Here is a 16,387-nt window from a genome sequence, read left to right as displayed (position 1 = left end):
TTAACAAAAAAGTGTGAAACAACTGAAAATATGTCTTATATTCTAGGGTCTTCAAAGTAGCCACTGTTATGCACACCCCCGGGCTGACTGGCGTGTGTGTGTTTAGTGATTCCACTGTGCCATGAACCGGAGAGTGCCTGGAGGGGCGTAACTAAGTATCAACCCGATCCGACCAAGGTCGCACGACGGCTAACGACGCCGTGCACCAGGGAGGAACCGAGCAGAGGGACCAGGTGCTACTCCAGGCCAGACCCCGGACACGGCTGTTGACCCACACCGGGGAATACAGGAACAGGCAGGTTAGGTTGGCACACAGACAGGTGGGTATTGGCAGGCACGGCTGGAGTGTAGACAGGAGGATACTGGCAGGCACGGCTGGTATGCAGACAGGAGGGTACTGACAAGTATGGCTGGCGTGCAGACGGGGAGGTACTAGCAGGTTGGAGCACAGGCTGGATAGGGTCCAGTACAGACTTGGATTCAGGAACAGAACCGCAGATGCGGTAGACAAGCAGAGCAGAGAGGAAACGCCGGAGCGGTGGGCAAGGCGGAGCAGAGAGATACCGCCGGAGCGGTGAGCAAGGCAGAGCAGGCAGGAACCGCCGGAGCGGTGAGCAAAGACAGAGCAGGCAGGAACCGCCGGAGCGGTGAGCAAGGCAGAGCAGGCAGAAACCGCTGGAGTGGTGAGCAAGGCAGAGCAGGCAGGAACCGCCGGAGCGGTGAGCAAGGCAGAGCAGGCAGGAACCGCCGGAGCGGTGAGCAAAGGCAGAGCAGAGGGGACAGGGCTCTGTTCACACGGAACAGACTGTAAGGGAAAGGCAGAACCAGATACACACACGATACTTGCAATGAAGTAGCGAGTGGACTCTAAACTCACAAACGGAAGTACAGCGACAACGAGTAGGAGTTAGGTGCAGGTTCAGACTCTGCAGAAAAAGGGAAGGTACGGACATAGAGAAAAACAGGTAACAGACTAGGAGAGTGTTCAGACAGGAACTGAGTGTTCAGACAGGAACTGACACTGCAGCGAGATACAGGAGCGAGTCTGGGTATGCGGCCCCCAGAATGGCGGACAAACAGGCTAGAAGACACAGATAACAGGTCTGGGTATGCGGCCCCCAGAAGGAGGGACGAACAGGCTAGGAGCGTGTTCAGACAGGCCTGGGAATACAGCCTCCAGGAAGGCGGACAGGCAGGAAAAACAGAACAGGACCTGGCACATGAGAGACAAGAAGCCCTCTGAGGATAAGCGTTGCTCAGGCATCAGCTTCAAGGTGGAGCTGGTTTAAATATCCAGTGACAGACAGCAATAGGCTGAGGATGCATTAGGGGTGTGCCCACAGCAGCTACAAAAAACAGGAAGTGACCGGGCCGCCGCCCTAAGCAGTCAGAACAGAGACAGACAGCATGAATAGAAGCCAGGCTAGCAGACTGGACTGAAGATCAAGTTTGCGATCTTGCATAGTGAGAGATGGTGCACCATGCAAGCCCGCCGCCAGGTATGTTACAGCCACCTTTTGCTTTGATGACTGCTTTGCACACTCTTGGCATTCTCTTGATGAGCTTCAAGAGGTAGTAACCGGAAATGGTTTTCACTTCACAGGTGTGCCCTGTCAGGTTTAATAAGTGGGATTTCTTGCCTTATAAATGGGGTTGGGACCATCAGTTGTGTTGTGCAGAAGTCTGGTGGATACACAGCTGATAGTCCTACTGAATAGACTGTTAGAATTTGTATTATGGCAAGAAAAAAGCAGCTAAGTAAAGAAAAACGAGTGGCCATCATTACTTTAAGAAATGAAGGTCAGTCAGTGCGAAAAATTGGGCAAACTTTGAAAGTGTCCCCAAGTGCAGTTGCAAAAACCATCAAGCGCTACAAAGAAACTGGCTCACATGATGACCGCCCCAGGAAAGGAAGACCAAGAGTCACCTCTGCTTCTGAGGATAAGTTTATCCGAGTCACCAGCCTCAGAAATCGCAGGTTTACAGCAGCTCAGATTAGAGACCAGGTCAATGCCACACAGAGTTCTAGCAGCAGACACATCTCTACAACAACTGTTAAGAGGAGACTTTGTGCAGCAGGCCTTCATGGTAAAATAGCTGCTAGGAAACCACTGCTAAGGACAGGCAACAAGCAGAAGAGACTTGTTTGGGCTAAAGAACACAAGGAATGGACATTAGACCAGTGGAAGTGGAGCTTTGGTCTGATGAGTCCAAATTTGAGATCTTTGGTTCCAACCACCGTGTCTTTGTGCGACGCAGAAAAGGTGAACGGATGGACTCTACATGCCTGGTTCCCACCGTGAAGCATGGAGGAGGAGGTGTGATGGTGTGGGGGTGCTTTGCTGGTGACACTGTTGGGGATTTATTCAAAATTGAAGGCATACTGAACCAGCATGACTACCACAGCATCTTGCAGCTGCATGCTATTTAATCCGGTTTGCGTTTAGTTGGACCATCATTTATTTTTCAACAGGACAATGACCCCAAACACACGTCCAGGCTGTGTAAGGGCTATTTGACCAAGATGGAGAGTGATGGGGTGCTACGCCAGATGACCTGGCCTCCACAGTCACCAGACATGAACCCAATCGAGATGGTTTGGGGTGAGCTGGACCGCAGAGTGAAGGCAAAAGGGCCAACAAGTGCTAAGCATCTCTGGGAACTCCTTCAAGATTGTTGGAAGACCATTTCCGGTGACTACCTCTTGAAGCTCATCAAGAGAATGCCAAGAGTGTGCAAAGCAGTCATCAAAACAAAAGGCGGCTACTTTGAAGAACCTAGAATATAAGACATATTTTCAGTTGTTTCACACTTTTTTGTTAAGTATATAATTCCACATGTGGTAATTCATAGTTTTGATGCCTTCAGTGTGAATGTACAATTTTCATAGTCATGAAAATACAGAAAAATCTTTAAATGAGAAGGTGTGTCCAAACTTTTGGTCTGAACTGTACATCCCTTTAAAAGTAATAGACATATATAAAATCCTCAAATAAGGTAAAGATATGGACCTATGATATACTGGTCCATTAAAAGACAATGTGGACCACCTATAGTTAACTGGTCCATTAACACCGGTCGACACCAGGGACCTTGTAAATTCCTATAATGATAGCCTTACACTGATACTGCCTAGCCACGGAGGTTGGGACTCTACAGACAGATGAGATGTGGCGGCCCTGCTCAACAGGTGGCTCCCCCTATGTTGCCCTACCAATCCCTGTCATATTGGAAACCAAGATTGAGATATCTCCTAATAGTGGTTGGGGACAGTGTATTAGGATAGTAAAGGGCAGGTCAGATAGAGTGATGAGAGCCAACAAAAACATATTCTTCATAAAAAAATGTGAAGGAGATAAAGGCAGAGAAGGACTGTGGCTTGATTTTGGTTCTTGCTTCAGTTTTTGCACTCTGTGCATATAAGGGCGTGGCCTCCCTTTTCTTTGAGCTCGACATTACGTTTTTATAGTTCCTCACTACTGGGTGTCCATTAGTTGGGGGCCTCGGTCCTTCTCATCCCTTATTCACGTCATTAAACACATGGTAAGGCTTTAATACTAGAGGTTAGGACATTCCTGAATAAGGTCACCATGACGTGGTGGGATGGCTTTTATTTTTTTTTATCAAAATTATGTTAACCAAGTACCCTATATTATTTTCATTCACTATTATGATTTATTAATTTACTGCAGGTTATTTGCTCATTTTATTTTTATCTTAGGTTTTTTCATGGCGCTTACTTGATATTACAATTGATCTCTGTACTAAGCTTGGTTCTTGTATTCAAGTACTTATGGTGGTTCTGGTGATGTATTTATGTACTTATGGTGGTTCTGGTGATGTATTCATGTACTTATGGTGGTTCTGGTGATGTATTCATGTACTTATGGTGGTTCTGGTGATGAATAGAGATGAGTGAACTTGTTTGGAAAACGTTCACCAATATCAAAGTCGGCACGAACATTGCACATTCGGATTCGTGTTCAGACCCCCGAGCGTTTTTACTGAAAATCGGCAAAATGAGTCCAAAGTTTATTAAATGATCGTGTTTCCAATAATGCTTTTTTATTACTTTATTTCTTTATTACTACTTTTTAGCACTTTGGCTAGGATAGTGGTGCTGTATGATGAGTGGGTGTCACGCAAGGTGTAGGAAAGACTAAGTGCAACATGAAGGGAAGAGGGAAGGGAGCCCAGACACTAGGGAAAGGGGGGTGGAGACCTCCTAGTTTGATCTGATATCACCCTGTCTCCCCTATCATCCCTATATTGGTTCCTCACCAATCGCGGCACAGGAACCTAAACCCTTTATTTCCCTAGAGCTTGGCCCTGGATAGGGAAGGGGGGAATGAGCACTAGTCAGTCCCCACTAACAACTAAAGACAACAAGGGAGACAAACACGGAGGAAAGTAACTTAGCTTGAGCCAACTTCAGAGAGATTGCACCGAACGTCCTCCTAACACCAGAGAGGAAGTAAGCAGACTGCAATAGCTCCAAGCCTTCACAAGGGAATGTGTGAATATCACCGGCACCTCCCTGTAGCAAACAGAAAGTATTTAAACACCCAAGCCTAAGTGTCAATTAGCAGGCGGGAGGTAGCCACTGGGTCCTAGACTGAGACAGATCTAAGAAGGTGTCGACAATGCCAAACAAAGATATCTTCTGCAGCCAACTGCAGGGCAATTGTCTGTCACATCTGACACACCTGTGATAGCAAGAGGGGGGGGTCAGAGTAGCGGTGGACTGTTCTTCTTAATTTTATTTTATTTTTTCCTAAATTAATGTATGGAGATTCTGGCAGCCAATCAGTGATCAGAAACCATCCACAATGTCCAGGCACAAGGGCGTGTGTCATGTAAAGAGCAGACATGTTGTTTTGGTGCCATTTTGTCAGTGTAACAGCGCAGAGAGGCTTAGCGGGACCCCCTTCTGTGTGTTCTTCCTCTATGGCCGTCTTCTTGCACCTCATACCTAGAGTCCCAATCTGGTACCCACGGGCCTTGTCGGGCGACGTCTGTTCCGTCCCCTGGGTCCTCTATGGCTACCTTCTTGGTGAGACTGATATGGACTGTTGGCTGCAGGACTTGAAATACTGTAGCCTCCGGTTTCTAGTTGAGACATAAAGTCCTCCGCTAGTTGAGGGACCGGTCCCCTTTGTATGGCCTGACCCCTCCACCTCCTGGTAGATTCGGGCATACGGGTGGCCTCCAGCACTGCCCGTACCCCTGGGGTCCCTTCCTCGTTCCTGGAGCCCTTCCTGCTCCTCTCTCCTTCTCCTTCAGTCCTGGGACTCTCCTCAGGCCCTCCTCCTGAGCAGAGCTCCTACAGAGCTCCTGCTCCCAACTCCTCTCCTCCTCTGACTGATCTCTTTCCACTACCACTTCTATTAATATGGCTCCCCTTTTTATACACCTACTGAAGTGCTCTCCTAAACTACTTCCTCCACCCACACCCACTACATGGTTCCACCCTTCAGCTAGGAACCAGGGACTGTGCTCTCCCTTAGGAGCAATCTCGCCCTGCCCCCACTGAAGTGGAATGTGTTGGATGCAGGTGTTAGGGTCCTGGGCAGTACTCCTTCCTTACCTGAGAGTGAGATACCACACCTCTGGGTGAGATGCAGTACCTCTGTGGCAACCGAACCCTCAGGGGCGCCACATAGGCACTGAACGCATACCGCGATCTCCGGCGCCATAAGCACATACCTGCCGGGGAGGAGTGTGGCGCGTCTGTTCGGGCCAGAGGCCGGGGGAGGAGTGCAGCATCAAAATCGGAGCATGTGCATAGTGCAATATCTGGTGCCATTTTTGTGAAAACACATTTGCAGTGTGTCTTCAACAAAATGACGCAGGACAGCACGGTATGCACATGACACATTAGACACACTAAAATGGCGACGAATATCGCACTATGTAGGCACTGATTCTGGCGCCATTTTAGTAAAATAACCCAGTCGAAGCGCTGCAGGGGAGCGATAGAAAGGTAAGTAGGAGTGTATTTTTTATTTAACTGATGGATGGGGGAGCACATAACAGGATGTGGGGGAGCACATACCAGGATGGGGGAGCACATACCAGGATGGGGGACCAGAATAGGGGAGCACATAACAGGATGGGGGAACACATAACAGGATGGTGAAGCACATACCAGGATGGGGGAGCACATAACAGTATGGGGGACCAGGATGGAGGAGCACATAACAGGATGGGGGACCAGGATGGGGGAGCAAATATCAGCATGGGGGCACAAATACCAGGATGGGGCACAAATACCAGGATGGGGGAGCAGAATGGGGAAGTATGGACTAGGATGGGAAAGCATTTACCAGGATCCGGGACCAGGATGGGGGAGCATATACCAGGGGGGGACCAGAATGAGGGAGCATATACCAGGATGGGGGAGCATATACCAGGATGGGGGAACAAATACCAGGATAGGGGTGCAAATACCAGGATAGGGGAGCAGGATGGGGAAGCATGGACCAGGATGGAAGAGCGTATACCAGGATCAGGGACCAGGATGGGGGAGCATATACCAGGATGGGGGACCAGAATAAGGGAGCATATACCAGGAAAGGGGAGCATATACCAAGATGGGGGAGCACATAACAGGATAGGGGACCAGGATGTGGGAGCACATAACAGAATGAAGGACCAGGATGGGGGAGCATATACCAGGATCCGGGACCAGGATGGGGGAGCATATACCAGGATGAGGGATCAGAATGAGGGACCATATACCAGGATGGGGGAGCATATGCCAGGATGGGGGAGAACTTAACAGGATGGGGGAGCACAAAACAGGATGGGGAACCAGGATGTGGGAGCACATAACCGAATGAAGGACCAGGATGGGGGGAGCATATACCAGGATGGGGGAGCAAATACCAGGATGGGGGATCAGGATGGGGGAGCACATAACAGGATGGGAGATCAGGATGGGGGCGCAAATACCAGGGTGGAGCATATACCAGGATGGGGGCGCAAATACCAGGATGGGGGACCACATAACAGGATGGAGGAGCATATACCAGGATAGGGAAGCAGGATGAGGGCACAAATATCAGAATGGGGGACCAGTATGGGGGAGCATATATCAGGATGGGGGGGTACTTAACAGGATGGGGGAGCATATGCCAGGATGGGAAAGTACTTAACAGGATGGGGGAGCACATAACAGGATGAAGGACCTGGATGGGGGAGCATATACCAGGATAGGGGAGCATATACCAGGATAGGGAAACATGGACCAGGACAGGGGACCATATACCAATAAAAATACTCGCCACCTGGGCATAGAATGGATTCAATAGCTAGTTTCTAGTGATGAGCAAGCATTCTCGCCACTGCTCGGTACTCGCCCGAGCATCACTGTGCTGGCATTGCTAGGCACTCGGCGTGTATTTCTGGGTTGCTCGGGCGGGAGCTCAGTTCCCCGCCCTGCATGTTTGGCGCTCTTTAGAGAGCCAATGAACATGCAGGGATTGCCTGCAACGCACTGTAATGTCGTAGCCATGTTGGTTGTGGCATTACAGTGATTGGCGGGCCGCACAGCATCATCAGGTCTATATCAGACCTGGCGCCGCCATGCTCGTCACAGTCACTCCGGAATCAGGCAGAGTAAGGAAAGCTGCTGCTAAGTGAGGGAGAGATTTGCTTGTTTATAATTAGTATAGATATTCCACAGCATATCTATATATCCATCTGAACTAACAGTCCTTCTAAGGACTATACCAGCTGCATATATTCAGTGATGATAGCAGAAGTTAGGCAGGCAGACAGGCAGGGTTTGTGGCAGTGTATACAGCACAAAGAGGGTCCATTGCACGTTCTGTCTGCTCCTGCTGTTACAGATATCTGTAGACATAGCCCCAGATATCAGGGGCCAGGGCTAATTTTTTTATCTTAATCCTGATTATTTGCTTAAAAAGCAATCCAGAGTACACCATTTTAGTGCTCCATTTGCTTGTTAGCACTGCTGAATACAGCCAGTTCTTTTCCATCATCAGATGTGATCCCATATTACAGCGATATAAATCCAGAAATTTGTGGTGAACGTGGAAAATATTGTCTTTCATTTAGAGTTTTACATCAGTGCGTCTGTGAAGCTATTCACACATGATCACTGTGAAGAATAGTAACCTACAGGGCCGCTATTTAAAACCCTGGGTGTCCGTCATACGTATCACATATAACTGCAGTTCAAATCCAGGCATTTGTAGTGAACGTGGAAAATATTATCCTCCATTTAAAATGGGCAAGGAGCGTGGCAAGGGACAGGGAAGTTGACGTGATGGTGATGGTGCATGCAGATGCCGAGGCCGTGGGCAAGCTGATATTGTGCCACAACAAACACCTACATCTTGTCGCTCGACCTTCCTGTCCCAATTGCTAATGGACCGCAGCACACCACTATTGAACCCAGAGCATTGTCAAAAGGTTGCTGGTTGGATAGCAGATAATGCTTCCAGTCACTTTGCCACCACCACCCTGTCTTCCACACGGTCAAGTCTCAGTAGCCATGAGTCTGGACCGCATATTCCTCACCCTGATCCTCCTTCCTCCAACCATGCCGAGTGCCCGGAGACAACTGATCCCACACTTGGACACTCCGAAGAGTTGTTCACTTTCCCATTTATATATTCGGGCATCTCGCCCGGCCAGCTTCAAGCGGGGCAAGAGGAAAATGCGTGTAGCGATGCCCAAATATTTGAGCAGCCACGGTCACACAAAGGCAACGGTGGGAAAGTGCAATTACTGTCGCGAGAGGTGGAGGATGATGATGAGACACAATTTCCAGAAAGTCATGAGAAGGACCAGGGTGCGGAAGTGGAACGCGAGGTGGAGGACGATGAAGTCACTGACCCAACCTGGTAAGGTGACATCAATATGCAAAGCGAGGACAGCAGCACTCAGGGGGAGGGAGGCATAGCACCACAACAGGCAAGAAGAAACAGTGTGGTGGCTGCAGACTCAAGGCGGCAACTGTTCCCCGGAACACCAACCCAATGGAAGTTGCTGGTACAAATGTTAGATCTTCCCGAGTTTGGTTGTTTTTTAAAGACTCTGCAGATAACCCCAAAAAGGCCACCATCTGCCAAGCCAGCATCAGCAGGGGTAGCAAAACTAGCAGCCTGACCAACACCGGCATGCTCAGGCACATGATAGCAAAGCACCCAACTAGGTGGGCCGAACACCAGGGTCCAGAAACAGTGTCTGCAGTTGACACCACTGCTTGTTCCGCTGTTGTGCGTGCACACCAATCCCCCCTCCATTACACATGTGAACATGACTCCCACCCTGCACCTGTCGTTGCACACTCATAACTACCACCATCAGTGTCCACATCCTTGTCCCAGCGCAGCGTTCAGTTGTCCCTACCCCCGTCCTTGGAGCTCAAGCGCAAATATGTATATGTGTATGATGTCCCCACATGTTGGAACTCAACCTTGCAGATGTTGGGAAGGATTTGTGAGCAGCACAAGGCAGTTTTTGAGTACTAGCTTCAAAATGTCCGTCGGTATTCAGGTCAGCCTCCGCACATAAGACCTCAAGAGTGGGCATGGAGGTCAGACATCTATGCAGTCCTCCAAAACTTTGAGGACTCCACCAAGAAGGTGAGCAGCGATGATGCTATAATTAGCATGACCATCACAATTAAAAAGGAGACATTGCAGGCGGAGCACGATGAGATAGAGCAAGGAACCATACAGGGTGATTACACATAGCCCAGCCTTATCTCAACGTGGATTGTGTGACAATAAGGAGGAGGAGGAAGAACAGGAGGTAGTTTCCTGCGCCTTACACGGTACTACCTGCACAGCTGTCATACCGTCTGTTCAGCATGGATGGCCTGAGGAGAGAGAGGAGGAAGAAGAGGAGGAGAGCATGGTCAGTCGTACTCTTGGTGAGGACACAGAAGTCTTGCCTGTTAGCAGTCTGGCACACATGGCTGAGTTTATGTTACGTTGTCTTTCTCGTGACCCTCGCGTTGTCCAAATTTTGGGTGACAGTCATTACTGGTTGGTGACACTTCTAGGCCCATGCTACAAGGAGAACTTTATATCTCTTATTCTCGCGGTGGACAGGTCTAATAAAATGGGGCAGTACCAAAAGGCCTGTGTAGCGGAATTATTAAAAAAATTCCCATCTGAAAACGCTGGCGGCAGAGGGCACAGTTCCTTGGACAATCAAGGAGTACAGGCAAGAGAGACACAAATACGATCCAGCAGAGGCAGGGGAACACTGTCAAAGGTGTGGGAGAGTTTTCTCAGACCCTCCCATCGCACAGGCCCTCATGCGCGGGGTAGTCTCACAAGGAGGGAGAATTATTACGAAGATGCTGAGGGGGTAGAATCATAGAATCATAGAATCATAGAATGGTAGAGTTGGAAGGGACCTCCTGGGTCATCTGGTCCAACCCCCTGCTCAAAGCAGGATTCACTAGATCATCTCAGACAGATGTCTGTCCAGCCTCTGTTTGAAGACGTCCATTGAAGGGGAACTCACCACCTCTCGTGGCCGCCTGTTCCACTCATTAATCACCCTAACTGTCAAAAAGTTTTTTCTAAAATCTAATCTGTGTCTCCTCCCATTTAGTTTCATCCCATTGCTTCTAGTCTTTCCTTGTGCAAATGAGAATAAAGATGATCCTTCTACAATGTGACAGCCCTTGACATATTTGTAGACAGCTATTAAGTCTCCTCTCAGTCTTCTTTTTTGCAAGCTAAACATTCCCAAATCCTGCAACCGTTCCTCATAGGACATGGTTTGCAGACCAGTTACCATTCTGGTCGCTCTTCTCTGAACTTGCTCCAGTTTGTCTATGTCTTTTTTAAAATGTGGTGCCCAAAACTGTACACAGTATTCCAGATGAGGTCTGACCAAAGAGGAGTAAAGACCGATAATGACTTCACGTGATCTAGACTGTATGCTTCTGTTAATACATCCCAGAATTGTATTTGCCTTTTTTGCTGCTGCATCACACTGTTGACTCATGTTCAGTCTATGATCTATTAGTATACCTAGGTCTTTTTCACATGTACTGTTGCTTAGCTCTATTCCTCCCATTCTGTATATGCTTTTTTCATTTTTATTGCCCAGATGTAGTACTTTGCATTTTTCCCTGTTAAAAACCATTCTGTTGGTTGCTGCCCACTGCTCCAGTTTATTTAGGTCTTTTTGAATCCTCTCTCTCTCTTCTCTAGTATTAGCTATCCCTCCTAGCTTTGTGTCATCAGCAAATTTAATCAGTTTACCCTCAATTCCTTCATCTAAATCATTGATAAAGATGTTGAACAATACAGGTCCCAGGACGGAGCCCTGTGGTACCCCACTTGAGACATTCATCCAGCTGGATGTGAAGCCATTTACAACCACCCTTTGAGTCCGATCACTAAGCCAGTTATGAATCCACCTAACAGTTGCCTGGTCCATTGCATACTTGGTCATTTTTTCAGTAAGGATGGTGTGAGATACTTTGTCAAATGCTTTGCTGAAGTCAAGATATACTATATCTACAGCATTTCCCTGATCCACCCAGTCAGTGATTCTGTCATAGAAGGAAATTAAGTTAGTCTGACATGACTTGTTAGTTACAAACCCATGCTGACTCTGGTTAATCACTTCATTCTTATCCATGTACTTACATACATGTTGTTTAATAATTTGTTCAAAGATCTTTCCTGGTATAGAAGTCAGACTCACCGGCCTATAGTTCCCTGGGTCCACCTTCTTCCCCTTTTTGAAGATAGGAACAACATTTGCTCTTCTCCAGTCTTCTGGGACTTCTCCTGTTCTCCAAGAATTTTCAAAGATTATGGAGAGTGGTTCTAAAATTTCTTCTACGATCTCCTTCAGTACTCTGGGGTGTAATTCATCTGGACCTGGAGACTTGAACTCATTTATGTTAGCTAAATATTCCCTCACAATCTTTCTGTTTACAGATAACTTGGATTCCTCTATTCCTTTAAAAGGACAGTGAAGATCAGTTGATGTTACATTTTCTTTCTGAGAGAAAACAGATGCAAAATAGGAATTAAAAAGTTCGGCCTTCTCAACATCCTCTCTTACCATTTCTCCATTTTCATCCTGTAAAAATCCTATAGCATCTTTGACTTTTCTTTTACTTTTGACATACCCCCAAAATCCTTTTTTATTGCTTTTGACATCTCTTGCAAGCCTTAATTCATTGTCAGCTTTAGCTAACCTGATACATGCCCTGCAGGATCTGCAGACTGCATTATAATCTTCTTTAGATATGCCTCCCTCTTTCCATTTAATAAACATTTCTTTCTTTCTTTTTAGCATGTGTTTAAGTTCTGTGTTCATCCATCCTGGTTTCCTTAAATGCTTCCCATTCTTCCTACTTTTCGGGATTGTTAACGATTGTGCTTTGAGAATCTCATTTTTAAAAATTTCCCATCCTTCCTGGACATTTTTGTCCTTAAGGACATCCAGCCATTGGATCCCTCCTATTCTCTTTCTGAGTCTCTTAAAATCTGCCTTTCTAAAATCTAACCTTGAAGTTTGAGTCTTCACATGTCTTCCTCCTCTAGTCATCCAAAATTCTATAATAGCATGATCGCTGCCTCCTAGGGTCCCAGCCACCTTTACCTCCTCAACCATTTCCTCCCTGTTTATAAGGATTAGATCCAAAGTAGCAGATCCCCTTGTTTTCTCCCCTACCTTTTGGAAGATAAAGTTGTCAGCAAGAGAGGATAAGAATTTGCTTGACCTGTTAGTTTTACTTGAGAGAGATTCCCAACAAATGTCTGGATAGTTGAAATCTCCCATGACCACTACGTCATATTTTTTGGAGAACTTGGTCATTTGATACATAAAGAGTTCATCCATATCTTCAGCTTGCCCAGGTGGCCTGTAGTAAATGCCTACAATGGTGTCCTTTCCGTTGTTCTCTCCTTGTATTCTTACCCAAACAGTTTCCACAGAACTCCCAGTCTCTGAAGCTTCAATCTCTGTGCAGATATACGCTTTTCTAACATACAATGCAACACCTCCTCCTCGTTTATCAAGTCTGTTTCTTGCAAATAAGTTGTATCCTTTTAGCCTTTTATTCCAATCATGTGTATCGTCCCACCAAGTTTCAGTGATTCCAATGACATCATATTCCTTTTCCTGCGTTAGTAGTTCCAATTCTCCTTGTTTGTTGCCCATGCTTTGTGCATTTGTATAAAAACATTTTAGTTTGTGATTGGTTTCTCTTCCTCCCATATTTTTATTATTTAGATTTTTTTGTCTTTGTTCTTCCTTTCCACTTCCAGTAGCAGAGATCTCAATAGTATTTGTCAGCTGTATGGCTTTTTCTGGCCTTTTGCTTCCCTTCCCACATGGTTCTAGTTTAAAGCTCTTCTGATGAGTGTAGCAAGGCGACTTCCAAATACATGTTTTCCAGTCTTCGTAAGGTGCACCCCATCTCTAGCAAGTAGTCCATCGTATAGGTAATTCATTCCGTGATCCAGAAATCCAAATCCTTGTTGACGGCACCATCGACGTAGCCAGTTGTTCACCTGTAGAATCTTATTCCACCTCATTGTTCCATGGCCATCCACTGGGAGGATGGATGAGAAGACCACCTGCGCTCCCAATTCTTTCACTTTCTTGCCTAAGTCTTCAAAGTCACTGCAGATGGTTTCCAGGTCCTTTCTTGCGGTGTCATTTGTCCCCACATGTATTAGCAGGAATGGGTAGTGATCTGTAGGTCTGAAGAGTCTTGATATCCTGTCAGACACATCTTTAATTTTTGCTCCTGGAAGACAGCACATTTCTCTTGAGGTTATGTCTGGTCTGCAGGGTACCTTGCCAACCATACCAACATCCTCCGTGATTCCTCTGTGCCTTATAACTACTGGGTATCCAAGCTGGATACGTGGAATGAACTGGCTCTCTATGCCTTAGAGGTCCTGGCCTGCCCTGCTGCTAGCGTGTTGTCAGAGCGAGTTTTTAGTGCCGCAGGGGGAATTATAACTGATAGGCGCAACTCCAGTGTCTTTTTTTTGGGGAGGTCTATTCCCATGCACCTCTTCACACCCATGGGTATACGCTTCCAGATTTTGTCTATTTGGTGTTTTCCTCCTCCTTCTCCTCATCCTCCACCACCATATCACCACCATATCTACGTCTTCCAAGGGGCATTGGAGTGTGCCCAAATTTTTGGCAGCCCTTGCATTCACTACATAGGCAATAACAGTATAGGAGACCCACTTCCTAATAATGGGAACATTTTCTTAATGAGACCCTCCTCTACGTCTCTTCCAAGGGGCATTGGAGTACGTCCAAATTTTTGGCAGCCCTTGCATTCACTGCATGGGCAATAACAGTATGGGAGACCCATTTCCTAATAATAGGAACATTTTTTTCATGAGGCCCTCCAAATTTTTGGCAGCCGTTGCAGTCACTGCATACGCAAGAACAGTATAGGAGTCCCGCTCCTTTATAATGGGAACATTTTGTTACTGAGGCCCACCTGTATGTGTCTTTAAATTGGTATTGGGATATTTCCATAATTTAGGCAGCCGTTGCAGTCAATGCATATGCAATAACTGTATATGTAAAAAGACATTTTTTGCTCAGTCTCTCTTGCAACATTCTGTAACCTTGAGTGCAGACTTGTACACAGATCTGATATGTTCTTAAAAGATTGGGACTTGGAGAAAACTGGTACAGATGTTCTTCCCTGCTGGCCACCGACCTCTACTAGCTGACTGGCTGAAGTTCTATCTACTGCAGCGTTACCCAAGCCAACACTACTCAACTTTAAGTGATTCTAAGTGTTCTGAGTGTTCTGAGTAAGATCATCTGACACTGTGCTGTTACCAGAGAAGACTTGGTCCAAGTCAGACCTAGAAACCTCTTTGCGGATTGTTCTTGTAGCACATTCAGGGTCTTTAATATTTCTAGTTACAGTAACATTACCATGATTTGTCCTGCTGTTGTATTCACGATCCTTTAGATGCCGTAACATATTTTCATCAGCTTCATATAGACCACTATTTGAACCAGAGTGCTTTCTAAAGGACTTTTTTGTCCTATTTGCGGGAGTCAGTTCCTGAAGATGTTTCACTTCCTCTGGTAATAATCTGGGAGGCTCAGGAATATCTTCCTGGAAATCTTTTTGATGTCGGAGGTTCTGTATATGAAGGTATATATTCAATATCGTCAGCAGAAGTTTCAGACCAGCGATCATACTGTTCTTTACTTATACTTCCTGTACTTACTATAAAGCAAATATCAGGAAGTTTTGGAGATGCATTCTGCTCAATGCTGTCAGATACATCTTCAAAAGACGGCGATATTAAGAGGATATCTTGAGGAAGCATGACTTCTTCAAGGATCCCTGGATCAACAATGTTTTCATTTATCAATTCTTCTTCTGATAATGATGAACTATCTATTTTAGGTTCTTCTGATATTACATTGCAATTCTCCATTATAGTTTCTTCAGCCACTACAGCACAATTCTCCACTGTAAATTAGTCAGGCTCAATAAGGCAATTCTCCACTGCAGGTTCTTCTGCTTCAACAATGCAATTCTCCACTGCAGGTTCTTCTGCTTCAACAATGCAATTCTCCACTGCAGGTTCTTCTGCTTCAACAATGCAATTCTCCACTGCAGGTTCTTCTGCTTCAACAATGCAATTCTCCACTGCAGGTTCTTCTGCTTCAACAATGCAATTCTCCACTGCAGGTTCTTCTGCTTCAACAGTGCAATTCTCCACTGCAGGTTCTTCTGCTTCAACAATGCAATTCTCCACTGCAGGTTCTTCTGCTTCAACAATGCAATTCTCTACTGCATGTTCTTTTGCTTCAATAATGCAATTCTCCTCTGCAGGTTCTTCTGCTTCAACAATGCAATTCTCCACTGCAGGTTCTTCTGCTTCAACAATACAATTCTCCACTGCAGGTTCTTCTGCTTCAACATTGCAATTCTCCACTGCAGGTTCTTCTGCTTCAACAATGCAATTCTCCACTGAAGGTTCTTCTGCTTCAACAATGCAATTCTCCACTGCAGGTTCTTCTGCTTCAACAATGCAATTCTCCACTGCATGTTCTTTTGATTCAACAATGCAATACTCCTCTGCGGGTTCTTCTGCTTCAACAATGCAACTCTCCACTGCAGGTTCTTCTGCTTCAACAATGCAACTCTCCACTGCAGGTTCTTCTGCTTCAACAATAAAATTCTCTATTGTAAAACATTCAGACTCAACATTGCACTTCTCCACTGAAGGTTCTTCTGCTTCAACAATGCAATTCTTCTCTGTAGGTTATTCTGCTTCAACAATGCACTTCTCCACTGCAAGTTCTTCTGCTTCAACAATGCAATTCTCCACTGCAGGTTCTTCTGCTTCAACAATGCAATTCTCCACTG

This window comes from Phyllobates terribilis, unplaced genomic scaffold, assembly GCF_046119375.1.
Source record: "Phyllobates terribilis strain yellow unplaced genomic scaffold, ASM4611937v1 Scaffold_6__1_contigs__length_29720123, whole genome shotgun sequence".
Lineage (NCBI taxonomy): Eukaryota > Metazoa > Chordata > Amphibia > Anura > Dendrobatidae > Phyllobates > Phyllobates terribilis.
This window is presented reverse-complemented; position numbering follows the sequence as displayed.